Genomic DNA, 27,816 nt, shown 5'->3' with positions numbered 1-27,816 from the left:
TCCAGCTGGGCCTCGCTTCAAACCATATGTCACCCTGTGGGCAGAGTGAACTTTCTAAAATGAAAATCTGCATATCATTCCCGGTTTTAAAGGTTCTAATTGTTCCCTAGAGTTTTTGAGAAAAGGTAGAAAGTTCTTATATGGCATCCAGTTGGGCTTAAGGATCTGGCATCTTCCTCCTTCCTCATCCTACCCCATCACAAACCAGCTCTTCAAGCTGGTTCTGCTCCAGGTGTCTGACTGTCTTAAATGCTCTCCTGCAACCCCTTCATGACTTTTCGACCATGACCAGGTCTGTCCTCCCTTCCAGACTGTACAAGCGAAGACAGACATGGTGCCATCTGGCTTTCTATCCCCAGCACCTTACAGAGGTGGCAAATACAGGTGCTCAATAATTTTGCTCAGTCATTTAAAATTTTTTTTTATTTTTTTATTTACGATAGTCACACAGAGAGAGAGAGAGAGAGAGAGGCAGAGACACAGGCAGAGGGAGAAGCAGGCTCCATGCACCGGGAGCCCGACGTGGGATTCGATCCCGGGTCTCCAGGATCGCGCCCTGGGCCAAAGGCAGGCGCCAAACCGCTGCGCCACCCAGGGATCCCTTGCTCAGTCATTTTAAATAGGGATCTTCCCTGCATATATTACAGGAAGTGTTCTTGATAACCATTAAGAATGTGTTCTTGACAACATTTAACTAGTTTGGGTTGGTCTGTTTTTTCCTGAAGAGATTGTTCCTAGGATTCGTGAAGAGAAAGTACGAGGACTTCAGACCTGGAAAGGAAAGCAAAACATTTTCAGGGAACACTCTTGAAATAACAGCTTTTAAAAATGAGTTTGACCCAAAAATATTCTTCTCCCAGGATTCTAAGGTCTCATGGAAATGCCATTTTTGAGAACAAAATATTGGAGCTGACGACTCAAAGAAATGTGTATCACAGAAAATGATGGGACTATTAATACAAAGGGAGTAGATCTGTATTTCCAACATGGTGGGATGTCTGTGGTACTGGGTGAAGAAGTAAGATGGTGAAAAATTTAATGGTGTCATCCTCACATATCTGAGGGTAACATTTTGCATGTATAGAAAATGGTCTGGGAGGACACATATCAAGTGAAACCTATGTCCATTTCTGGGAATGGGACACAGAGAAGAGCATGGGGAATTGTCCATTTTCCATGATAGTTTTTGGAGTGGCTTGAGCGCTGAATTACCTGGGTCTCGTGGGACGCTGTAGGATTGGAGTACATGACCTTAAGCTCTGGCATGATTAGCATTGGCACAATTGATTTTTCTCTGCTTCCTGCCTATTTCTTACCTGTCAGAGGTTACTGTCCTGCCTTCACGGCATTTCGATTGGGATTCTGGAAGATGGGGAGGGTTTTCCAAGAACCAAGGCCAAGGTCTGCCGGGGGAGATGGTGATGGTGAAGAAGATCCTTTTGGTCAGGGGACTTCCCTGAAGTGATCCATGAGGGGCCAAGGTGGGTCGGAGCCGACACAGCTCACATCTGAGGGAAGGTGGACCTGGGAGCAGCACCTTGTTCTGGTCAGTTACGGGGTCGGAGAGTGAGTCTGAGTTCAGGCTCATGAGTAGGGATGTGCTGGGGAGGAGCAATATAAATACTAATAGCTATTATTTATTAATTCACATTTATTAATCCTGAGCACTTCTTTTTTTAAGATTTTTATTTATTTATTCATGAAAGACACACAGAGAGAGGCAGAGACACAGGCAGAAGGAGAAGCAGGCTCCCTGTGGAGATCCTGATACGGCACTCGATCCCAGGACCCCGGGATCACGACCTGAGTCAAAGGCAGATGCTCAACCGCTGAGCCACCCAGGCTTCCCATTTTTTCTTTTTCTTTTACCTGACATGAAAATAAAGCTCCTAGGTAACGAGAAAGTAGGATTCGAACCCAAAAAGTAGGATTCGAAAGTAGGATTCGATTGCTGGGGCCCTTGGCACATGTGCTTCCTTTTGCACTTGGATTCTGACTGAATCCAAACTCTGTGCCTGTTACCATGACACGGCCTAGGGGGGTAGACAGCAAGTGAGCTCCAGTCACATGGGTGCTGAGGGGCTCTCAGAGGCAGCAGGCGTGTGAAGAGGCCTCCTAATGGAAAAAGCACAGATCTCAAAGGCGGACACCTCTTGGTTAAGTCCCAACTCTAATGTGGTCACGGAGAGGGCAAGTGCCTCTTGGGCCTCAGTGTTGTCATCTGTAAAGTGGACCCATGGTCCCTACCTGGCACTCAGGGAAGAGAGCTCCTGGCAATGTGGATTTGGACACCACTTCCTGCTCTAATAATAACGAGCACGTCTGTTACAGAGCCCCAGGGCAGCCCTTCCCAGCTTTATCCCTGTTGACCCTCCCAAGGAGCATCAAGCTATCTGCCCACTCCCTATCACCCTGCTTCAGGCAAGAGTTGTTTACACTTGCTCTCTGCTTCCTCACCACCATTTACACCTCAGAGCCCTGGAATCTGGTCTGGACTCACCACTCCACCGGGAACTGCTCAGGCCAAGGTCACCTACCCACAGCTTGCTTGGGGCAAAATCCGGCAGATACTTTTCTGTCTCTACCTTGCCAGGCCTCCCAATGCACTTTATCCCTCCAGCTTCTGGATCTCACTCCCTCCTAGATCTCTGCCTTCCCTCAAGCTGCTGCTTACTAACTCATTCCTTCATATCCCTCAAACCAGGGGGGCCTGGCTGGCTCCACAGGTGGAGCATGCAACTCTTGATCTCAGGGTTGTGAGTTTGAGTCCCATGTTGGGCATAGAGATTACTTAAAAATAAAATATTTTTAAAACCCCCCACAAAACTTCCCAAATCCACTGATTTCTCTTCACCTAGCAGCCCCAGTCATTTTCAGATCAGATTGTGCCTTCCTCTGCTCAACCAAATTCACCTTTTGCTCTTCAGATAAAGACCAGAGTCCAGGGATCCCTGGGTGGCGCAGAGGCTTAGCGCCTGCCTTTGGCCTGGGGCGTGGTCCTGGAGACCCGGGATTGAGTCCCACATCGGGCTCCTGGTGCATGGAGCCTGCTTCTCCCTCTGCCTCTCTCTCTCTTTCTCTCTCTCTATGTGACTATCATAAATAAATAAAAATTAAAAAAAAAAAAAAAAAGACCAGAGTCCACTCAACATGGCCAAGAGGTCCGGCCCATCAGGCTCTTTGACCACCTTTCAGTCTTCACTGTGCCCACTCGGCCCTCATGCCCTGGGCTCAGCTTGCTGGGCCTCTGTGGGGGAAGGGGGCTCTTTTGCTGGGGCCCTTGGCACATGTGCTTCCTTTTGCACTCCCCCTCCTCCCCCAGCAGCCCCCACGCCCTTCCACTTCATCGCTCCCCTCCTTACCTTTGCCAAACCAACTTCCAGTCTCGGTTTAAATATCACTTCCTCAGGAAGCCTCTTCTTGATACCCCACACCAGCTGGGGCCCCTTGGTTATATGTTTTTCTTGGCACGCTGTACCTCTCCCTCCCAATGTTTATCATAATTGCAAATATGTGCGGATTATTTGTTTCATATTTTAAGAATAATTCCTTCCCAAGATGGAGGCTCACTGAAAGTAAGCCCGGTGGGTCTTACTCATCACTTGATGAGGAGTGAGGTGATGGGATCTGCCCAGATGCAGGTTCATTCCCCCTGGTAGCTCCCCTCCCCATCCATGTCCATCCTCCATTCTCCAAACCACAGAGTTGGATTCAAAACACAAACCTTGACCATGTCATTTCCCTACTTCGAAATCTTTGCTGACCTCCTACTGCCCAAGATCTTCACTCTGCTTCTCTCTCTAGTCTCACATTTAAGAACAAATTCTGCCCTGGAATTCTGAGTTTGGTAAATCTGACTGAGTTGTTCCTAGTTTCTGTAATGAGCATCCTCTGTCCTCCGACAGGTTCCATATGCCTTAGTTGCCATGGCTTCCTCTGCCTAGAATGGAATGAATACATACTCACCCCCAGTCTTTTTCCAACTACTTGGTCTCCCTGGCCTGGCTGGGGTGTGTACCCCGTATACCCCGGTAAGATCCAGTGCTACCCCAGTGTTGGTTCACAGGTCTGTCACCTCCACTAGGTGACAAGCTCCTCAAGAGGAGGATCAAGACTTGCTGAGTGTCCTTAAGTCCCTAAAACAGAGAGCCTGGGGCATGGAGCAGATGTCTAGTATATTCAGTGAATGAAGACTTACCTGATTTGTAGTCTGTGGCTCCTAAATGAAGCCTGCTCCACTTTGAATGGTTGGTCCTGCCTTGCTCGTGTCACACTAGCATATTGGTTCCTCTAAAATATCAAGGAACAGTAGTCGCTCCTGGGAGAGCTGTTATGTATTATCTGGTGGTGGAGAGGGGAGTGAGAGAGGAAAGAACACTTTGGGGGGCTACTCATCTCTCATCTCTCTAGAGCTCCTCTAATGCATGCTATTTCTCCTTTTGCTAATGAAATCTCTTTCTCCATTCTCTGTCTACTCTCTTTGCTATTTATGAGGGCTTACTGGAAGGATCCATTAGGACCAGTGGTGGAATATGTTGTACAAGTACTGACTTAGGATTCTCTCTAGGTTTGTGATGTATACAACAGCTTCTTCTTTTGTTTTCTGTCCTTGACAATGAGAAATGATTCATCTGAGGAGAAGAATGTCTTCTATACCTGGGGTTAGGACCAAGGCCTGCAAACACCCAGATATCCCCAACTCTGCAGGTTCCATCCCACCCGGCTCACCTCCTGTGCTCAATCAGCCTCTCCAAACAGTGTAGCTCTCTTCTCCCCAAAAGTCCCACAGCCTGTTTCTCTTGCTCTGTGCAAGTAGTTATCAACCCTGGCTATACCCTATAATCATCAGGCTTTTAAGAAATACAGAAGCCCAGGACCTGCCCTACATCGTTTGAATAAGAATTTCTGGGATGGGCTTGGTTGGGTATGAGTAATTTTGAAAACTTTCCAGGGTGATTCCAATGTGTAGCCTGTGTTGAGAGCCACTACCCTAGACCCTTGCTGGTCTTTCTGATGGAGGGTCCTCTCTGCTCTGGCCAGATTCCTGCCTACAAGATGTTGCTTACTTCATAACTTCGTCCCTGAGACAGCAAATCCAGATGGTCCTCTCATGTGACCCTGGAGGGTACTCTGGACCATTCGCATGATAGCTCATTATGATTATTTATGATGGGTAGACTATCTGCTTCTGGAGGCCCCTCAGTAAAATAGATCAGAATACCCTAAGCATTGTAAGTTTTTAATAACATTTATATAAATTGAATTCAGTGGAAACTTCAGCTGCTTTTAGGTTCCCACAGATTGTCAGGGAATTAGATCTTCCCTTCCTCGTCCATTCTGGGCCAAGGGGCTGCACCCTTCTTTATTTTGTTCTGATAGTTCACCCTTCATGATGTGGGTCACATTGATTGCAGTAAGCCCAGTCTGGCTCAAACGTTACTTTACAGGATAGTTTTGAGGGCCTTGGAATGTACTTGGCCAACATATGTGAAGGTACTACAGCAGTGAACCGAACACTGTTTTCCAAATAGATCGATCAATTGATGAACTCATACACTTTATCCTTAAAAAAAAAAAAAAAAAAAAGTCCCCTCAAGGCCCAGTTGCTTTGGCACCTGAAGCTTCCTTTTTCAAACTCAAAACTGCCTGTTATAACTCTAGCCAGTTTCCACTGCTCTTTAAATATTCCACCGCAGCAGACCACTAGTCGCTTTGCTATCAGTGTGCACGTTCTTTACTCCTCTTTCCTTGCACTCTTCCCTGACCTTGGATGGATTTCATGTTATCATAGAAAATCCTACCCACTCTTCAAAGTCTAATTCAAATGTTAGCCCCTAAGTGTCCCCAGCCAGAAACAATCCCTTTCTCTTCTATGTTTCTAACATACTTATTTTCTTACCATTTAATCCCTCATTCGTTCTATAAATATTTATTGAACACCAAATATGTGCCAGATTCATTTATCCATGGTCTCGTTTTATACTCCATTATGGTATTTTTGTTATATCTTCTTGAGGGCTGTGGCTGAATTTTGTCACTTTTCCCTCTCTCCTCTGCCCCCTTTCTAAGAACATGGAGTCAGGTGTAATGATGTGGGGTCAGGTGTAATGATGTGATTGTTTCCTGTCCTAGACAACAGGAAAGTGATCTGTCCAAAGAGAAGAATGCCTTCAATACTTGGGATTAGCACCAAGGTCCACAAACATCTAGATGTCCCCAACTCCTCATGGGGTCAGGAGTAATGATGTGAGGTCAGGTGTAATGATGTGGGGTCAGGTACAATGGTGTGGGGTCAGGTGTAACAATATAGTTGATGGAATTGAATCTTGTTAACAATATTCTTGATGATGTGAATTGGGCACAAATTTTCTTCTGGATAAAGGAATCTACTTAACCTATTATCTATGGAGGTGACTTTTAGAATGAAAAATTTCCCATTTAGGGCTCATCACGTAGCGTCACTCTCCAAATTCTTCCAACAGTGTTTTTAATGCGTAAAAAATGCCTTCTCCAGGGACACTTCCTTGGCAATGAAGGAGGACCTGAATAATTGGCAACTGATAATAGTGATGACTTCAATGCTATCCTGCCTCAACTCTCTCTGTTCACTTCATGTGATTTGCACATGGCTATTCCCTGCCAGGGTCGAGGTTCCTTGTCAGCAGACATTCTGAGCTAAATCACTGGAGTGTTTGCACCATGAGCCCACACACGGGTAGGGTGTTAAGTACAAAGCTTCACCAATCTATTCCTGGGACGGTCAAAATTCACTCGAATGCTCTTGCCAAACACTTACCTCCCTTGGATTCCCTCTGCTTGTCTTTCGCTTCATCTTTTGCTAGCCATTGAAGGCTTCTCTCGCAGGATGTTTTGCTTTTCCAGGGATCCGAGTGAGAGCTGCTGTTTGGTTTCTTAATTAAACTGGGAGTTTTTAAATTCTTAGTGAAGACTACCAAACCCGTTTTTCCCCAATACTGGAAATAAATCCCACGCTAACATTCATTACACATTTGGAACACAATAAACTTGCAAGCTCCACATCTGTCCCAAGGTCTGTCCCACGTGCTGCCTTTCTGCTTCCCGACTCGGAGAGTGCTTTCAGTTCCACTAGGGCTTGTCAAGGACAAGAGAGCTGAAGACTGGGAGAGAGATGTAGCAAACTTATGACCAGAACTGAGAGAAAGGAAAAATCACTGTGAGAAAGGCAGCCTCCAGGAGAAATGAAATGCTGCCGAATGGGAGGGCAGCCTTCAGGTGACTTTGTGCAAAACCTCATTTCTGTGGGAAACAGTTTTTACAAAGTCAAGAGGAATTAGTGTGTTAGTCCAAAGATTTTTTTTCTTCCTTCTACAAATGATCAAGGAAAATGGATTTTGAAAATGTAAACATTCTCTTGTAGTATTTACGGCTTCTCTAATACAGGGGGACAAAGGTCTCAGAGTTTAAAATAAAAAAGCAGGAACAGAGAGATAACAGTTCTTTTACAGTTTGATTGTAATCTAAATATAACAGGAAAATCACTCTTTACATAAAACACCATGATGGAGAAATATCTGAGTAAGGAGATTATTGGTTCTTTTTTCCTTTTTCCTTACTTTTTCTTCCCTATAAGTTTTCTTTGTCTTTGAGAAAAGCCTTTCGTGATGAAGACAAATAGTGGGTTGAATGAAAAGCCAGTGTTGGGCTTTGCTGATAGAGGGTTTTGGGGAAATGATTTGTTAGGGCAGAGAAGCTAATAGATTGAGAGGGAGACCTCAGAGATCACCCAGTTCAATCCTTCATTTGACGCATAAGGGTACTGAGCCCAGCAGGTGCACAGTGTGAGGAAGCACAAAGCCTCATTTTGGGAGATTTCAGGACTCACCTATGTCATGATATGAAGAAGTACACTTAAAAAAAAAAAATCAAACTGCTGGTGTAATTAATCTGCCCCCCACCCCCATTTCCAGGAAAGAAATCCTTCAATTACCTCCAAATGACCTCTATTCTCTTTGATAGCAAAGTCACTTGCTAATAGAAAGTTTGCCGTTTGGGGAAGTTATTCTGCACCCCGCTCCCAGCCATCTAGTTTAATGTTTGTTGAGTTTGTGCTGTGCTGGCTCTCACTGTATTGCTGATACAGGGGTGTCCGTCCCTTTAGGTTTGGCTCCCTGCCTCCTAGATGCCCAAAGTCTCTCTTGCCCCCACTGGGGAGCATTGTGGGGCCCCTGGGGCAGTATGGATGGTGCTGGCTTTCTCATGCTCAGGGTGCAGGTCTGTGGGTGCACACATGCAGTGTGACAGCTGACTCCTCCTGCCCCATTTGGCTCCATCCACCGGTACTAGCTTGGACCTCAACCTTTGTTAATGCTGTCGGGGTGGGCGGAGGCAGTCCACCATCTGTGAGAAGGATGAGCCCCCTCAGGCCCAGAACCCAGTTTGGCTATATTCTCCCTGCAGGCTACCCTCTCTACTCCTTGCCTGGACTTCCTGTGAGTCTTTTATAGCTGCTCCCCAGCCTGCCTGCCCCTATAGAGTCCCCATAGAGCCCTGCCCCACAGTGACTGGGTCTCATTTGTCTCTGCATCCCTGGTTTTAACGCAGGACAGGCACTTAATAGATGTTGTGCAAGAAGTGATGTTAAGTGGCCATTCAAGTCTGTGAAAACCAAAGCCCAAAACCCAAAACCATACAAATACACCTTTCATTTCAATTAATTATTAAGTAAGGAGCTGCTGAGCCTTTAGTAGAGGGGTGCCAGAGTAGTGTGAAATGCAGTCCTTGCTCTCAAAGGACTTCCAGGTAACTAATATTACAAACAGAACTGAGTATCTCAATCAAAATGTGCTCACCAGTGGCCCAATGATGGGGACTAGACCCTCATCTTCACCAGAAGGGCACTAGGAGAGAATCAGTGGCTTCTAAGGCATCTTAGATGTTGTTGTCGCCATTGATAGAGTTCAGCTAGCATTTGGTAACATGTAGGTGGAATGTAATGATCAGTCTAGCCATCCATAGTTTTACTACTCATTCCATCTCTGTGTATCTCAAAGGATGTCTTCCTGCAGCAGAGAGAATGACTCAAAGCTTTCAAATAACATCACTTGGCATCTCACTCTTTTCCAGGGTCTCCTCTACTGGTTGTGAAGACACTGACTTATCTCCTGCATCCTTCTCTACTAACAATCTTCGAGAAATTGTCTGGATGAGGGGTTATGTCCTCCTGGAGAAACTGCCCTCTACAAAAGATACATTGTGTGCCACCAGCAGCTGAACTTGCAAAACGTGTTCTGAACCCCCCAATATATCATATTTTGCCTAAGAAAATAAGCAAATTATATAAAATGTGTTTTATAAAATGTACTCCTGTGCTTCTGCAAAATATCACAGGGTGGAGAGCAAATTCTGCCCTTGTTTTGTCTGTTTTCAGGGACGGAGACTCAGGCGGGGGAACGCCTTATTTGCTCAGCATCCAACGCCAGCCCGTGCTCGTGACCATCCAAAATGCAGCTGTGAATAGCAAGTATATCACAAGGGTTCTCAAATATGAAAGTGGGGTTGGAACACTGAGCGGGCACCAGACTTCCTCTGTTAAAGATTATCCAACGTGTCACCTGGGTGCCAACATTCCCATAAACCCCAGCAGCTCTGTCTCACCTAGGGTAACTTAACGGCTTTGAAACTGTGCCCAAGACCTAGTAGCATTCCATGAAACAGCCTCATCACCGGGGAATGAAGTCTATCTCTAAGACTGCAAGTGTGTTTGCCTTAAAGATGATTTATCACGCTCAACAATGACCAAATTTCCTAAATTAAACCCGATCCCTTGTTATAACTGTATCACTGACAATTTCATCAAGAGGAATAGATCAGCGAGGGGAGGGTCAAGCTCTCTGGGTTGGCTTTTCAATGAGCCTGCAGGCTGGTTCCCAGTTTGGGGGAAGCAAAGAGAGGAAGGCTTCTCATCTGGGGAAGGCTGAAACCAGAACCAGTGCCCAGTCAGAAAGACAGGTTGGAAGAATCTTCCTCCTGACCTCCGCCCCATCTTCCTCTTTCTAGATCCTAATTCCTTGTCTCTTTTTCTTTTAGAGATTGAGGCTCTCAAGGTTCATGATTTATGATAGAGAAAATTAGTTTCTCTTTTTCCTTTGCCAAGGCCAGTTGGAGAAGCCCGTCGTGGCAATGACTTCACTGAACTCTCAGTGAGGCCAGTCCCCTCCCCAGTTAACCTCTGCTTTTGTTTATTCTGTTCATTTAGCAGCGGCTCCCAGCAGTTCACGGTCACATCGCCTGGCTTTGAGAAGGGAATGGCCTACATCCCTGGCTAAATTGTGTTCCCTTTGCTCCACTTGCTTGAGGGCTCTTATAATGCAGTTCAAGGATAAGAGCTAGTTCATAAAAACCATTTGAGAACAAATAGAAAACGGGAACATTTGAAAGGAGAATGGGTGGTCCGTGGATGCTGCACTGGTTTGCAAGTCTTTGTGGCGAGTGTTGATCTTTGAGCTGGGCCTTCAAGAGCAAGGAGGGTTTGGATGGGCCAAGAGCATGTGTTCTAGAAGAGGGCAATGTCATGCCATCGGTGGAAGGCAGGCATCTGCTTCTTTTATAGATGTAGATTTTTGGCACTATTGTGTAGAAACATGTAGCAGAGCTAGGTGGCTTGAAATGTAGAACAGCGGTGCAGTTCTTCTGGAACTGGGCAGCAGTTCTTGGCTAGAAGCTGGATAAGGGGACCGTAGAAGAGCTTTTGCAGGTCTGAAAGGTCTGAAATGCAGATCCTTTCCAGTGACATGGGTTTGTGTGGGCACTAAGTGTCCAGTATCATCTGTTCTGCTGACTGAAGTCACTTACCATTCTTGACTGAGGCCACTTATTACAGGTGACAACACAGACCACAAGGTGAGACATAGCTAGGAAGAAATTCCAACTCTACTCTTGCAAGCTCGAACCATTTTGAGTATGTGACTTAAACTCTTTACAAAATGGGAATAATGATGTCCTCTTTACAGAGTTAATCTGCAGGAAAATATGAAGTAATGTATAAAATGCCAGGGGCCCCATAAATGCTAATGTCCCTTTTTTCCTTCCTGTGGCGTTCTTCTGGAGGCTTCTTCTCCTCTTTTCTTTTATTTTGCCTGGCTGGAACTTCCTTTCTCACCTCCCCCCACCACCCCAAATTGTCCCTGGGCTCCATGTGAAGGACCCCAGTGTGTGTACGGAAAGATTAAGCTGTCCTTATAAAGGAGAAATGCATTCAAAATGGGGCACATCAAAAGTGAATGTAGGTGACAAATGTTTATATTTGGAAAGTGCTTCTGCTTTGATCTTGGTTTCTATTTTTCGAGAGCTTGACAAATGTGCCCTCTGGGCCTTGGCTTCAAACGTCTTCAGTCAGCAGAGCACTTTGGCGGAGGTGAAACTCATTTGATCCTGCTCGTGCTTGTGCCCCCGGCCCAGGCGAGCCGCCGTCACGGAAGAGGTGTCCCCTGGTGTCCCTCAGGGCCGCCCTTAGGCCTGCAGGTGCCTGCGGCAGTGGAGGCTGCCCCTGGCTCGGGCCTCCAGAGGCTCTGGAGTGTACTTGGCCGTCAGGAACGGTGCCCTGACCCCGCTGCCTTCCTTCCTGCTCCATGAGGTCACAGCGAACCTTTGCTGATGGAGCCCTGCCCCTGCCTGGCCAGGTGCCAAAGGTGCTTCCCCGAGGGGAAATTCGTCAGGGGCGGCTGTGCGGTGGCGCAAGTCAGGCCAAAGGCTCCATGCCGGCCACCCCAGCGCTGATCTTCCCAGGGTTTGGAAGAAAAGTCTTGACGGGCTTTCACAACCATGTGTAGCCCCCATGACGCGGCCAGTCCTCGCCAGGAGGTCACGAAACATCTCTGTGGGGGCTCGTGGGTGGTGCAGCCTCTGGGTGTCGGCTCAGGTCGCGATCCCGGGTGTGTGTGTGAGATGCAGCCCCGCACGGGGTCTGCCCATCTCCCTCGCTGCTCCCCCTCTTAAACAAACCACCAAATAAGTACACAAAATCTTCAAAAGCAGAAACAAAAACAAAAGGTCTCTGCTGCGAGGCGGTTTGCTGCGGGCAACGCGCAGCCTTGTGCGGGTTTTCAGAGCTGCGCGCATGCGCCTTCCTGCCCGCGAAGCCCGGGTTCTTTCGGTCCCGTTTCTGGCCACGCTTGGATCTGGGAACGGAAAGCAGGTGGGCACCGCCGTGCCTGCCAGGCCAGTGTGCACCCGGGAACACGGCACCGCCCCAGGGTTCCCGACAGAGGGACGTCACTCCCAAGAGTCGGTCACGCGGGTCACCCAATGGCTGAGAAGCCAACCGAGGGTTAGCGGGACAGCGAGGCCGCCGAAGGGTAGCTACAGCAGGAAGCCGTCACCGCCTCCGGCTGGAGGGACAAGAGAAGGAGGTGACATTACTTGCAAGTAGGGGCTGGGGTCGGCTGGCAGAAGCAGAAACCTCAGCAGGGCTGGATTAGAGGAGGTGCAGGAGCGGGACTGGAGGAGGTGCAGGAGGGGGACTGGAGGAGGTGCAGGAGGGGGACTGGAGGAGGTGCAGGAGCGGGACTGGAGGAGGTGCAGGAGCGGGACTGGAGGAGGTGCAGGAGCCGGACTGGAGGAGGTAGGAGCGGGACTGGAGGAGGTGCAGGAGCGGGACTGGAGGAGGTGCAGGAGCCGGACTGGAGGAGGTGCTGGAGTGGGACTGGAGGGGGTGGAGGAGGTGCAGGAGCTGGACTGGAGGAGGTGCTGGAGCTGAACTGGAGGGGGTGGAGGAGGTGCAGGAGCTGAACTGGAGGAGCAGGAGCGGGACTGGAAGAGGTGCAGGAGCGGGACTGGAGGAGGTGCAGGAGCGGGACTGGAGGAGGTGCTGGAGTGGGACTGGAGGGGGTGGAGGAGGTGCAGGAGCTGGACTGGAGGAGACGCATGCTCTACTTGCAGAGAGAAGGGAGGGAGAGAAATGCCCTCCCTCCTCCTCATCTCCTACAAGAAGCCCTCGTTGCCCATTGCTGAACCCAGAAGCCAGGAGACACAGATCCTGGGAGACAGCCTGCAGGCGTCAACCACTCTTTCTCTGCCCTTAGGATTTAAAGCAAAGATTAAAGGGGAGAACCAGAAGATCCTCTGGTTCCCCAGTGTCTAGGAGCCTGCTTTGGGACTTTCTTCTCTGAAAACCAGAAAGCCGCAGGACCAGGGAAGTCCAGGGTACTTACTGGAAAAACAGTGGTATGAAGTTCTAGCATGCCTGTGCTAAGTGCAGACAGAGCCACACTCCCCTGGGGGAAGCTCACCAGGACCAGTGTTCTCACAGACACACTCATCCCTCAATAACTTCTGGAGCTCCCTCACCAATGACTGTGATCCATGCCTCTGTTCTCAGAAGGGTTGGCTTAGGCAGGTGGCATTTCCAAGAATGCTCTGGCTGGCATTAGCAGGTTACGATCCCCCCCGCCCCTCCCGGGGTCACTGAGAAATGTGACATGCCTTGATAACTAGGAGGCACAACTGTTTGGCTTCTTATGGTAAATGCTGGCTTATGGTGACATTTGGGGTATGAGGACACCGTTGATTCTGGGAATTTGTGGTCTGTTCTGCATCTTTTATTTGATTGCTCTCTCACAGAGTTATAGATGCTGCCTGCTTTCTTATCTAGATGTGTCCTGTGTGTGATGTGTGAGAATATATTTATTGAGAGGTTATGGGGGGGGGGCACGGGTTGCCAAGCAACTCTCTGGAAATGGAGGGCTATAGAGTTTACACTTGTGGGTCACCTTGGGAAAGATGTTCTGGGCTCTGGGCAGAACATTTTTCTCTCTTTGGCAAATGGAAGTTATAGGCACTTCCTAAGAACCCTGTCACCCTCAACATGCCTCTTAAATGCACACTTTTTGATGGTGTTCAGTAACATATTTTTTCCTTCTTCATAAATACGTATTCATCATAGAAGATTTGGAAAAAAATATTTAGGGAAGAAATTAAAGATTACCTACACTTCCATAACCCAAAGGTAACCAGTGCTAATCATTTTCTGAATTTGCCTTCAACTATTTTTTTTCTAATGGAGTATATATTTTAAATTAGGGCCATACTATAGTTATACAGTTTTTTTAAAAAAAGATTTATTTATTTGTGTCAGAGAGAAAGAGCACAAGTGCGTGTAAGTAGGGGGAAGAGCAGACAGAGAGAATCTTCAAGCAGACTCCCCGCCAAGAATGGAACGCAAAGTGGGGATCAATTCCACCACCCATGAGATCATGACCTGAGCCAAAACCAAGAGTTGGACATTTAACCGACTCAGCCACCCAGGTGCCCCTGTTATATACTTTTTCATCTAATATTTGGTAGAAAGTATAAAAGTATCTTACTTTTATTAAAAAAAGCTTGTTTTTAAAATCAGTGAATAACATTCTAGCTGCATGGATACACTGCATTTTGGTTATTCTTTATTGGATGTTTATACTGTTTCCAGTTTTTTTCTTATAATTATACTGCAATCAACATTTGTCCCATAAATTTTGAAGCTGGTACATCTAAAAATGTAAATATAATTGGAATGTCTGGCTGGCTCAGTAGAAGGGCTTGTTGTGACTCTTGATCTCAGGGTTTGTGAGTTCGAGCCCCATGTTGGGTGTAGAGATTATTGAAAAATAAATAAACTTTTAAAAATGTAAAAATACATGTAAGTAAAATTAAGAGTTGTTAAACTATGAAGAAGAAAATATTTGCAAAAAAAGTTACAAAGGATCAATGTTCTTAATATATAAAGAGCTCTTTTCAATCATTATGAAAATCACTATTACCTTTTTTTTTTTTTTTTTTTTTTTTGAAAATCACTATTACCTTAATGGAAAAATGGACAGAGAAATGAAATAGAAGAATTATCTAGTACCAGTAAATACATGAAAAATGTTCAAAGCCATTGGTAATCAACAGGCATGAATTAGGGGTGCCTGGCTGGCTCAGTCAGTAGAGCATGTGACTCTGGATTTTAGGGTAGTGAGTTCAAGCCCCACATTGAGTGTAGAGATTACTTAAAAATAAAATCTTAAAAAAAAAATTAAGACAACAACATGACCTTGTTTTTGCCTGTAAAGTTGGCAAAGACAAATAAAAACAAAACAAAATACAGAAAGTGTAATGCTAGTGGTAGTGATCATGTAGGTTAGAGAGAGGTCAGGATCACATAATTCCTTGTGGAAAAGTAGATTGATATATTCTTTTTGTTTTAGAGAGATTTTGTTTATTCATTTATTAGTCAATAATTATCAAGTTCCTACTATACTGAAACATATTTTTGGAGGGCGCCAGGCTGGATCAGTTGGTTGAGCACCCGACTCTTGGTTTTGGCTCAGGTCATGATCTCAGGGTTGTGAGATCAAGCCCCACATTGGGGCTCTTTTCTCAGCTAGAGTCTGCTGGAAATTCTTTCCCTCTCTCTTGCCCTCCCCCCTCCTCATGCACATACACTTGTACTCTCTCAAGTAAATAAATACATCTTTAAACAGACAAACAAACAAACAAACAAACAAATATGTTTTTAGGTGCTAGGAGTCCTAGTCCTATAAAAATATGTGGGATATAGCCCCCGTCCTTATGGAGGCTATGGTCAAGTAAGAGAGGTCTCAGGTGTCCAAATAAAGATAGTGAAATGTCAAATGGACTGATAGGAAGAGCATTGGATTTAGAATCAGAAGATTTGGGTTCTAATATTGGTTTTGGTCTCTTATTAGCTGTGTAACTTTGGCAAAGTCACTTTACCATCTCCAGCTTTGATTTCTCCACCTGCAAATAAGTTGTAGGAGAATGAAACGAAGCCAGAGATCTCAAAATAATTTGTAGGTTACTCATGCTTTTCACATCTGAAGCTTGTAGCTCTGTGATCTTAAATGAAGAAGTCATTATGCTCTTTTGGGACGACTTGGAAAGCTGGTGGGGGGAGACAAAGCATCCTGTGCTGTGGGGAGAGATTTTTGACACTGAAATTGTAGAGAAAAAATGGGCCAAGTGGCAGGAATTGATAAGCAAAGCTGGGAAGGCAGGAGAGGGTAAGGAGAGTTTAAGACCCTGTGGAGTATAAGGTATCTGGCTGAGGTGTAAGAGACTTCTGGGGGTTGAGATAAGCCTGGGGAAGCTGGATTGGGAACTAATGGTGAGAGAGCCTTGATGTGAGGCCAAGGAGCCTGGAGTATGTTCTGTAGATAATCAGAGCTACAGAGATGTTTCAGTAGACGAGTGGCTAAGAATTGAGGTTGATGACTGGCATAGGAAGAAAATGATAGGTAACCCCAGCATGCAAATCTAATATCATTCTCCAGGAAAAGGAACAAGAGCTCCTTGGAGAAGAGGCCAATGCACCGGCTGGGGCAGGGAAGTGCAGGAATAAGCCTGAAGAACCTCATAGTGCTGGAAGGTAGGAAAGTGCTAAACCCAACCCAACCCAACCCAACCCAACCCAAACAAAAGGATGGGGGGTGGGTGTCAAAGAGATACAGGAGCCAACCTGAAAGAGGTCTTAACAGCCAAAGCAGAACAATTTGAGCAACAGAATAAATAATGTAGTACAAGGTTATAACCCAAAGTATAAAATAAATACCCATGTGTCCATACTGATACAAATAAATGAGGAGAGAAGAAGAAAATCCTTCTTGTCAGAATTCCAAATAATTTCCTTAGATACCCCTCCTGCCAGGAGGTGGACCTAAGCTCCTCTCTAACCCCTCCCCACCTTGAGTGTAGTTTGTGGTTTGTGGTTGGTGACTTGCTTCCAGCAGGTAGAGTATGGCAAGAATGGGGAGGGAGTGTACCTTTACCAGGCAGGAATCTGGCAAATACTCTCTTGGTTTGGTGGTCAAGGTCAACATCTTCAGCAATAAATTGTGTTGCCAGCATATACCCTTGATGTGATGTCATGAGAAGAGCACTTATCTCTGTGGTCCTCTGATCCATAACCTTAGTTTAACCATAAGAAAATTATCAGATAGATCCAAATTAAGGATCATTCAACAAGATACCTAACCAGTGCTCCTCAGAATTGTCAAAGTCTTTGACAAACAAGAAAAGTCTGATAACCTGTCACAGACCTGAGACATGGCTACTAAATGCAATGTGCTATCCTGGATGAGATCCTGGGAACAGAGACAGGTATTAGTGGAAAACCTAATGAAATCAAAATAAAGCACAAAATTAAAAAAAAAAAGTTTTAAAAATGTATTTATTGAGAGAAACAGAGAGAGTGCACACATGTGCATGAGTGTGGGGAAGGGCAGAAGGAGAGAGAGGATCTCAAGTAGACTCCATGCTGAGCACAGAGCCTGACCTGGGGCTTGATCTCACGACTTGAGATTATGACCTGAGCCAAATCAAGAGTTGGATGTTTAATCACCTGAGCCACTCAGGTGCCCTTAAAGCATGAAATTTAGTTGATAGTCTCTTATCGGTATTGGGTTCTTTGTGAAAAACTGCTATGGTGGCGTAAGATGTTAGCAATGGGAGGTACTAGGTGAGAGCTATATGGGAACTCTCTGTACTACCTTTGCAATTTTTTTTTTATAAATCTAAAACCATTTTATTTTATTTTTAAATATTTTATTTATTTATTCATGAGAGACACAGAATGAGAGAGAGAGAGGCAGAGACACAGGCAGAGGGAGAAGCAGGCTCCATGCAGGGAGCCTGATGTGGGACTCAATCCCGGGTCTCCAGGATCATGCCTTGGGCTGAAGTCGGCGCTAAACCGCTGAGCTGCCCGGGCTGCCCCTAAAACTATTTTAAAGTGGAAAGTTTATTTAAAAATTGTTTTTAGGGGGTTCTGAGTGGCTCAGTCAGTTGGCCGTCTGCCTTCGGGTCAGGTTGTGGTCCTAGGGCCCTGGGATCAAGCCCCATGTCTGGCTCCCTGCTCAACATCTTCAGCAATAAATGAATAAATAAATAAATGAAGACCCCTGCTCAGTAAGGGGTCTACTCCCACTACTCCTCCCTCTGCTCTCATGCTTTCTCTCTCTGAAATAAATAAAATATTTTTTTAAATGTTTTTAAAGATAAATGAATGCTGTTAAATTCATTATAGAAGGTAATAAACAATATTATAGTGACTTTGATAGAAGATATTCCATGGGACAGGTATAAGGAATAAAATGATTGGATGGGCCACCTAATAATTTGACTCTTGTCTGCCTTTGATATTGAAGGCTGTGATTTTTTTCCCTGTAGCTTAGAAATTTAACCTGGAAAAACACACACAGATTCACAATGCCTTACTAAATCCCTCCAAAAAATTCAAGTTGTTTTTCTTCAGATCTCTTCAAGACTTCTTTGATAAGCGTTAAAGATATAACTAGCCATGTTTTCCTGGAATCTTATCTCATAATCATCTTTTCTTTTCTTTTTTTGAACTGCTAGGATAAAATGTGACAGAGAGTCTATAGTCTCAGGTTAAATCCATAGTACATTTCATATTACCTTCCATTCAAGTTCTCCTTGGATTCTATAATTTTTCCCCCCAGTGTTTATTTCCCACTAAATTTAGGGTAGGCTTTAAACATCTAAAGTAAAATACATTTTCCCTTAATTTCATTACCCTACCACTACAACTTCTAAATTTCTTTATACTTCCTGCCAACTGAGTCAAACCCAAGAAATGTCACAGGCATCAAAGAATGTTTTCTCTTGTGCTCACAGCTTTTCCTTTAAGAAGGACCCATTTCCACCAAATTTGCATTTACAGGTATTTCCTGTTTACAAGCTGGCCAATGATAAAAGCTTACTCTTCGGTCTTATTTCTTTTCAAAGACATTATTTGATAAGCTTAGTTTGATTCCACCCTTCCACTTACTCATTGTTAATGCCCCGTGCCTGAGAGACAGGATGGCTACAAAATTTGTAGGACCCAATGCAAAATGAAAATTATTAATAACTCTAGAATTATTAAGAGTTTCAAGAGAGTGACAGCAGAACATTGAGCAAAACATGGCATTCTTCTAAGCACCAGGTGGCACAGGTAGTGGGTCCCTGAAGCTGGCCCTGCCAAGGGGACTTAAAGTATAGCGCTTTTCATTATGGCCCTTGGACTTTATTCCAAAAGAAAAGGGTGGGGGGACGCAGTTTAGATGCCACCATCTAGCATTCATTCAGAGGCTAATGGGAGCTGGAGAATCACAGGGGGTGGCTTTGTCCAGTAGCTCAGCCCAGTCCTGTGGTGAGAGGCTGGAGTGTTCAAGGAAGGGACATAGGAATGGCCTGGAGTTCAGTTTTGGTAGACAGGTGACAGCACCCTCCTTACAACATCAATGAGGGGAAGGAGAAGGAGAGATGTGGAAGTCTGCTGGGACCATCTGACTCTTTTTGAGCATCTAGCGAATGCCAGGGACAAAGCTAGAAGCTAGAGGTATATGTAAGTGAATGAATAAAGGAATGAATGAAATATTTACCCTAGAGGAGGTAGTCTAGTAGGGGGAGATGGATACAGAGATAAATAATATCAGAATAAATATGTTAGATATTTTGAAAGCCTCTTAATCCTACTTTGGTCTTGGGGGCCTGGAGCCCCCTGACCTGATCAAACAAAAGTGGCCCCAACTCTTCATATGTTCAATCCTGCATATGGCAGGTAAGAGATGCACATTCCCTTCAATGAGCCAGGGAAATGCTCTCATGGAGGTATACAGCAGGGTTCCCCAGTGAAAAACAGTGTCGATGCTTTATTTAAGTTCTACCTAAACAAATCTTAGCGGTTTTAGGTATACACATGAATGATAACCCTAACATATGCCAGAGTTTTTTGGGGTGCCTGGGTGGCTTAGGTGGTAAAGTGTCTGCCTTCCACTCAGGTCATGACTCCAGTGTTCTGGGATCCAGCCCCACATTGGGCTCCCTATTTGATGAGGTTTCTTCTTCTTCTTCTCCTTCTTCTTCTTCTTCTTCTTCTTCTTCTTCTTCTTCTTCTTCTTCTTCTTCTTCTTCTTCTTCTTCTCCTTCTTCTTCTTCTTCTTCTTCTTCTTCTTCTTCTTCTCCTTCTTCTTTTTTTGTTAAAGATTTTATTTACTTATTCATGATAGACACACAGAGAGAGGCAGAGACACAGGCAGAGGGAGAAGCAGGCTCACCTTGGGGAGCCAGCCCAATGTGGGACTCCATCCCAGGACCCTGGGATCATGACCTGAGCCAAAAGCAGATGCTCAACCACTGACCCACCCAGACATTCTGAGGAGTCTGCTTCTTCCCTTCCTGCTCTGTGCTCATTCTCTCTCTCTTTCTCAAATAAATAAATTAAATCTTAAAAAAAAAAAAAGCCGGAATTTTTAATGGTTTAGATTTATTTTTAAATTCACCCAGTTGAGATGATTAAAGAATTTACCGCTTTATTTATTTATTTATTTATATTTATTTATGTATTTATTTATTTATTTATTTATATTTTAAAGTAGGTTCCACACTAGCTCAGAGCCAGACATAGGGCTTGCACTCACCACCCTGAGAGCAAAACCTGAGCTGAGATCAAAAGTTGGATGCTCAACCAGCTCAGCCACCCAGGACCCCCTTTACTGCTTTTTTAGAAATAGCAAACTGAAGAATCCCACCGTAATGCAAAAAAGCATTTCCCATGAATATCTATTACAGCTTTAAATGAGCTTTTACAGTATTTTCTCAAAATCAAATTCTTCTCTGAAGTGAGCAGTTTGACATTTCATATCATGTGATAGGTAGATTGTGGCTGTCAAGAGGAACTGGTGGATGATTCCACATCAGTTGTCCTAAATCCAGTTGCCTTACCAGGGTGCCTGGGCACACAACAGATCAGAACAGTCGTTTCTTCGGCTGTGGAATTTCCCAATCTAAAATTGCTAATGAGGGATCCCTGGGTGGCGCAGCGGTTTAGCGCCTGCCTTTGGCCCAGGGCGCGATCCTGGAGACCCGGGATCGAATCCCACATCAGGCTCCCAGTGCATGGAGCCTGCTTCTCCCTCTGCCTGTGTCTCTGACTCTCTCTCTCTCTCTCTCTCTCTGTGTGACTATCATAAATAAATAAAAAATAAAATAAAATTTATAAAAAAAATAAAATAAAATTGCTAATGATAATTTTCTATTTGGTAATCATCTGATAATGATAAGCACACTCATAAGGACAACAGCTCATAGGGTTTAAAAAACGAGGGCCATTGCTCACATGCAGAATTTCTCCTGCTTTCATAGCAGGGGTCACTCGAGATATTCACATCTCTTCCCCCCTGTGGCTGTCCCCATACCTTTCTCTGACCTGAGTGGGTGGGTGACACAGTAAGACTGGGTGACACTGGGTGTCATAGTAATACTGTCTGAGACACCGGCCCACCCCATCTCCTCATCCCTCTGCCTGCACTGGTGCTCGACACACATGTTGTGTCCACACAGAAGGCTGACTGAATGAGCAATTTAATGATTCCTATTTTTTTCCTTGCAGAAAACTTCGCAAGTCCTTTCATATGAATCTTGCAAGGTCCCTGAGTTGTGGGTAGGCAGAAATTCCATTTTGCATGAAGAGCCAGAGATCCAGTAAGCTAAGTGAATTACTCATACTGACACAGCAAACTGAGCTGATGCCAGGGCTGCCGACCCAGCCTCCTGCTGCTTCCCCAGTGCTCGGGCCTGCAGATCGGAGCCCTTGCCTCGGGTTGAATAGCCAAACAGCGACAGTAACAAATGTTGGCTATAAACTCTCCTGATACATTGGTTAACTAGGGAACTTGCTAACTAAGAGTAGCATCAAAAGTACTTGACGATTTACTGTCAACCTCTTCTGAGAACGCATTTTGGGAAACAAGATGTTAAAACCATCCATAGGACACAAAAGAGATAAATCAGCTGAAGCTCAATGTATACTTAAGTTTTAAAGCTTCTCTTACTACCTGTCCCCTCTCCACTTTTTTTTTTTTTTATAAACAACACATAAACACTAGGAACGGCATGTCTAGGATTCCAGTCAATTTTCTATGATTTAAGAAGTATTTTAAAAACAAAACAAAACTCTGGAAGATAGTTTGAGGAAATAAAAGTCTTAACCTCATGACAAAAGAGGTCAGTGGTAGTTCTAGGTGTCTACAAAAGGGGAACTAGTACATCCTTGTTATAAGGAAAAGAAAAAGGAGAAGCAAGTTGTGACCGTTCTCTGCAGGGCAGCAGAAAGGCCAAAGCTTGTGAAAAAAGAAGACCTAGCAGAATAAAGCGCAGTCATCCTGGAAAAAAATATACTGGGAGAAAAAGAAGAGAAAAGAATGACAAATCTGATGCTGAAATTGTTTTTCTGAAACACCATTTTTAAGTAATACTACTTTTTCTCTCTCCTACACATGCACACACACACACACACACACACACAGACATGCATGCACACATACTCATAGAAAAATCTGGGGTTTTGATTGGTGGTAGAAAAGTAAGTAGCAACAGAAAAATACATACATATGAACAACTGAAAATTTTGGAAAAGACTCAAGGGGCATCCCCATCTCTGGTAGATTATGGATAACCAGCTGCCTAGAGTGGTTGAATTGTTCATTTGTTCAGTAGCAGAGCAGATTTGTTCTAGAACACCCCAGCCATGGGCAGACAGCGTGATTCTAAGCAGCAACCAGCAGTTATGTGGCTTGTGGTGACTTCATCACTGTTTACGTTTTTATTACCAGGTAACATTACAGTTCTCATTCTGCAATAGGATTTGGCTCTCAGATCCAATAACTGTGTGTGTGTGTGTGTGTGTGTGTATACATTCATATATATTTTAATATTTAACATTCCTTTATGAGCAGGGCTGCAAAAGGAACTTTTAATCGGGGGTTAAAATACAGAAAAATCTTATATACTGGTTTGGAAGGTAAACCTTTCACTTCTGCCCTTCTGTCTGTCGTTTTTCTTCTCATTTCGCAGATGTGCTGCTGGAGAAGAACCCAGCCCCCTGGTCGGAGGATTACTGCCCAGCCCTCTGGGCAAAACAGACAGTGGTTTACCCTTAGGCTCTCTTGTGGTCTAAGGAGAGGAGGCCTGAATGAAAGCCACTGGGGAAATGTTAAATGTAAAAGGTATTAGAGAAGAAAATCAGAGCAGTTTAGTGAAATACTGACTCGGAAGAGGGCACTAACACCTCCCACATGCCCCCTTTATTTCGGAGCCGTGTCTGGGGTGGATGTGGACACTTCTCTCAGTGAGGTCTGGTTAGAGGAAATTAGCACCTCTCACCCCTCCTCTGCCCCTGGTTTGCTAGAGGGAAAAGGCTCTGCAGGCCACACTGTTCTCATGAAATGAAGCTTGGCTCCAAGCCTGCATTTTAAAAAAACTGATATATAATTGTCATATAACATTGGATTAATTTGGGGTGTACCACATAATGATTTAATATAGATTAACATTACAAAATGATCACCATAATTTGTTTAGATAACATCCGTCACCATGCACAGTTACAATTTTCTTTTTCTTCTGATGAGATCTTTTAAGACCTATTCTTAGCAACTTTCAGATATCCAATGTACTATTCTTAACTATAGAGTCCCCGTTGCTGTGCAGTTGCTGTACATACTTTATGTTACATCCCCAGGACATCTTCATCTTATAACTGGAAGTCCAAACCTACATGATACAGCTCAGATTTATTCCCATTCTAATCCAACACTCCTTGTCAGAGCTCCTGCCAACTGGTGGTGCCAGTACGTGTGCTTGTGTGTTGGAATGTGAATGGGATCTAGACATCGCTATGGTGGAAGGTGGAAGGAAGCCTCTTTAGGATTGAGTCATTCTTGGCTCAGGGGTCTTCATATAATGAGGTGACCATCACTCTGCTTTCTGAGCTGCTCACACAGGCTGGAAAGGGCTTTGACGGAAAAGATTACTTTCCAACCAGAAGTCCAAGAGCTTTGGGAGGCAGGACCTTATGCAACCTTTCTTTGACTCACTAGAGCTTTGGAAAAATCCATCTAGACCAAAGTACCTGCATCACTTGTGGTGGGCGGATCCATAGGTAGATGCCACTGATCTTATCCTGGGCTGCTTATGATGTATGTAATCTTAGGTTCCAGAATTAAAATGAAGAAATAAGTGTTAATCATATTCTTCCAACCAAATGGGGGTAAAACAGGCTTCTTTCTTTGAGTTGGCTTTTATTTTCCTGTATCTTTTTTTTGTCTGGAGGTATGAAGTATCTTTTGTGGAAACCAGTTCTGATGAAAGGTTTTTCCAATGGAAAAAGTGGAAAATAATGCTAGGAACTCCCCCACTTCTATTGATATTTTCGACGAGGCCTTTCTGAGCTCCCTTTACTTCCAAAAAACCAAAACCACAAGAAGAAAACAACTATGAACCTCTTGTTTCTTGACATTTAAATCTGCTGTGTCCTTTGGGTAATTCATGTTGGGTTTCAGAGTCTGATTTGAGACTTTTTTCTTTCCTTTCTTTCTTTCTTCTTTCTTTCTTTCTTTCTTTCTTTCTTTCTTTCTTTCTTTCTTTTTTAGGGGAGATGATGGGGAGGGGCAGAGGAAGAGGGAGAGAGAAAATCTTAAGTAGGCTCCACACACCAACACAGAGCCCAACACGGGGCTCAATCTCACAACCCTAAGATCACAACCTGAGCTGAAATCAAGGGTTGGATGCTTAATCAATTGAGCCACCCTAGGCAGCCCATACCTGGCTTTTCTATAGGTTTCACGGCACACCAGGAATGGGGCTGTTGAAATGCGTGTGCCAAAGCGCTGTCATGACCAGATGGGTTAGAGAAGCTCTTGCTAAAACAAAAAGACAAACAAAAACAAATAACTCTATCGAGATTTTAATTTTCTTTCCCTGGCTGCAGAATGGGGAGGGTGTGGAGGATGGGGAAGAGGCAAAAATGGTGGAGAATGCATAGTGTTTCCATGAGTAAGTTTAATTTGACCTTTAGGAATTTATTAACTTCTTATTGAGTTGAAGTTCTAACCTGAGATCTAAGGGTCTCATTCATCAATATACATGATTTGGGGGTGGGTGGGTGGGTGGAAGGTACATTAGTCATGGATTCAGTTATCAAGAAAGCTCAGAGTTGGGACAAAGTGTGGCTCTGTATGCAAGTGTCTCCCGATATCCATCTGCTTGATATTCGGACTTCTCATTGTTCTCCTTGTGAGATTACACCTTCCAACCCACCACCTGATCCCCTTTTGAGTTTCTCTGTTCTCAAATTCCTCCGAAAATAAGGCTGCCAGAGGGGCAGGCCAGCAGCTATGGTATCTGGACAGCTTGTCTTCATGTTCTCTTAGCTAGAAGGTGTAGGGGTAACAGCAGTGGCCAGCCCTGCCCTGGTGCCACCGACCTGACTCTGATGGCTGAGGGCACCGCTGGCCAGGGTCTGGAAAGAACAATAAGGAAGAGGGACTGCAGAGGTGGATCAATCAGCTCACACAGGCTCTGGCCAGCCGGACTCTTTGCCGATTACTCAACTCTTCCTTTTCTTCCACTCCAAGGGACAAAAAGGTCAGGATTTCATGGCAGAGTTCTCCTCCTGGACGCCTCTTATTGTGTCTTCACAGGCTCAGCAAAGATCCAGAAGGGACTCCAGTTTTGGAATTCTATAACTTCTGTGGGAACTTGTTGGCTAGTCCAGTGCCCACGCTGTGGGGAGGTGAGGGGTGAAGATAACAGGACCAGAGAGAGTCCTGCGGAGCCCCAGGAGCCCGCGCCTGCCGGCACAGCACAGGAGGTGGCCACTGGACAGAAGCAAGGATGGTCCCCTCTGGAGCCCCCTGAGAAGCCTGGGTGAGAGGAAGTGTGCGAAGTTGAAAGGGATTTCATCCTCAAGCAGAAAGCATTTAGCAGATGTCTAAACCCTCGTTTGGAGGAGGGGGAGATATTATGCCAATTAAATCAAGACAATAGCATCTTGTTCCCCCTGCAGTGAACCCTGATAAAATTGCCCGTCCAGGGGAAGGAAAGTATTTCATTATTGCACCTTTGAAAGAGGATAATCCTTTCTGTATTTCCTCTCTGGGGGATGGTGTCCTTTGTTCTTGCACCTCTGACTCACAGCTACTCCTTACCTTTAGTTTCGGGGGAAAAACTCGGTAGTTAAAAAAAAAAAAAAAAAAAGGCATGTGTGATTTAATGACCAGGTTGTTAGACAAGTGAAGACCCATCTCAGGATTCTGATCGATAAACCAGAGGTGATGACACAGTAATCTCACAGTGTCCCCTGGGCCGGGGCACTGACACTCAGGAAGTGCCTTCTGCTTCCCTGGGGATTGGGGCCCCCGGCTGGGCCCTGCAGAGCTGACTCCTCTGGGGCAGGCATCTGAGACTGGTGGACGTGCAAGTCTGGAAAAGATCTTTTGGAACCGGGAGGGGCGACAGGTTACCACTCTGATGACCTCACTCCAGGACAGAAAGCCAGAAAGTGTAACAAGGAAAAGAATTGCTCTCACAGAATCTGTGGGATGGGATCGTAAAGCCCATCAAGCCCAGTGGCTCCATCTTACAGCTGCAGACACTAAGGCTGGGCCTGATTGAGAAACATTCCCAGATCTGCTGAATGAGTCTAACGGGCCTTGCAGCACTCGGGAGGGGCTTATCCCCAAAACGTTGGAGTTTCCAAAGAGCATCAAAGAACAAAATAAAAAATTAGAAGCTCTGCCCAGCCTGGTTCTCCAAGTCATTGCGTTCTTAGCATGATCAGGAAGTTTCAAGCATCCTTTTATCAGTCGTAAGCATTGTTTTAATCATGAAGTGTCTCTCCCTGAAAGATAAGAGCCTTCCCAGGCATGAGCAAGGAATGTCTATTTCTCAGAGTGTCTTGCTTCTTTAGAGTGACCTTTTCTTTCAGGTGAAATGCAAAGACCTGGCCTTTTCATAGGAAGGCAGGTGACTCGCTTTTTCAGACTCTGGGCATCACTAAGTATGGCCCGAACTCCATAGGAGTGGTGGCAATCCAGTTTCAGACCAGAGAGCCGGTCCCACCCCAGCACAGGGCCTTTTCTGGGAACAGTCTGAGTATCTTTAGGGAGACTCACTGATTGATCTATGTTGGAACGAGTGACTTTCCTGGCGGGGACTGATCCCAGGCACCGTGCCCGTCTTCACTGTGTGTGAACCACCTGAAATTTTGATTTTTGGATAAGCAGTAGGTTGGAGAGGTTTGATGACACTAATGGGGGTGGAGTATGTGTGTGTTGAGGGTCGTGAGGCTGCTGGCCTGGTCCTGGACTTAATCTCTGGGGAAGGACATTTACTGGAAACAGTAGTGGAATGGGGGTGGAGCTTGTGGAAATACCTCTCTAACAGCAGATGTTCTTTGATGGTGAGACACAAAAATCTCCAAGTACCAACAGCTCACCCCACTGGCCCACAGTACTGTAGTCGCACCATGCCTGTTGCTTAGGATTTGGAGAATATTTTGAGCCCTCCTTTGGTACTTTAGCCTTTCCCATAGAAAATCCTACCAATTCTTTTCCTTAAGAAAAATAAAATTGAGATCTTAGTTTTAGTTTTGTTTGGAGTTAATAGTAATTTTAATACTTCTGATAGTGAGAAGATAGTAAAAGATAAAAGAGAGAAATCTTCACTGCTTAACAACTGCTTGATCCCCTGTTCAGCTCAGAAATAGGGCAGAAAGACCCCAGGACAAGGAAATGCACGCATGAATGTGTATTAGCACCGCTGGACAGAATCATAGTGCTGGGAAGGAATATATGCATGACCACCCTTCCACTGGCCTAGCTGTGACCTTTACATTGGTTAGACTTCTCCAGTCTGGAAGTAGTACTGGGAGGGAAGGGGAGATGGCTTAGGGGGAGGTGCAGTAACCCTACAGAAGAGGGTTACTGAGGCTATTTGTCAGCTGCACGAAGCACA

At 45.1% G+C, this 27,816-nt stretch overlaps 1 long non-coding RNA gene across 1 annotated transcript; it reads left to right on the top strand.

Moving 5' to 3' along the window:
- The first annotated feature begins 12,126 nt into the window (after positions 1–12,126).
- Positions 12,127–26,602, top strand: LOC112647971 (uncharacterized). The gene is made up of 3 exons (XR_003128618.2): positions 12,127–12,389; positions 16,293–16,387; positions 25,503–26,602. It is a non-coding gene; the product is annotated as an uncharacterized LOC112647971 (long non-coding RNA).
- Positions 26,603–27,816: the final 1,214 nt, after the last annotated feature.

The sequence above is a fragment of the Canis lupus genome, chromosome 7 (genome assembly GCF_003254725.2).
Source record: "Canis lupus dingo isolate Sandy chromosome 7, ASM325472v2, whole genome shotgun sequence".
In the NCBI taxonomy this organism is placed as follows: Eukaryota; Metazoa; Chordata; class Mammalia; order Carnivora; family Canidae; genus Canis; species Canis lupus.
The sequence above is the reverse complement of the archived record's forward strand: the minus strand, read 5'-3'. Positions and strand labels throughout refer to the sequence as shown.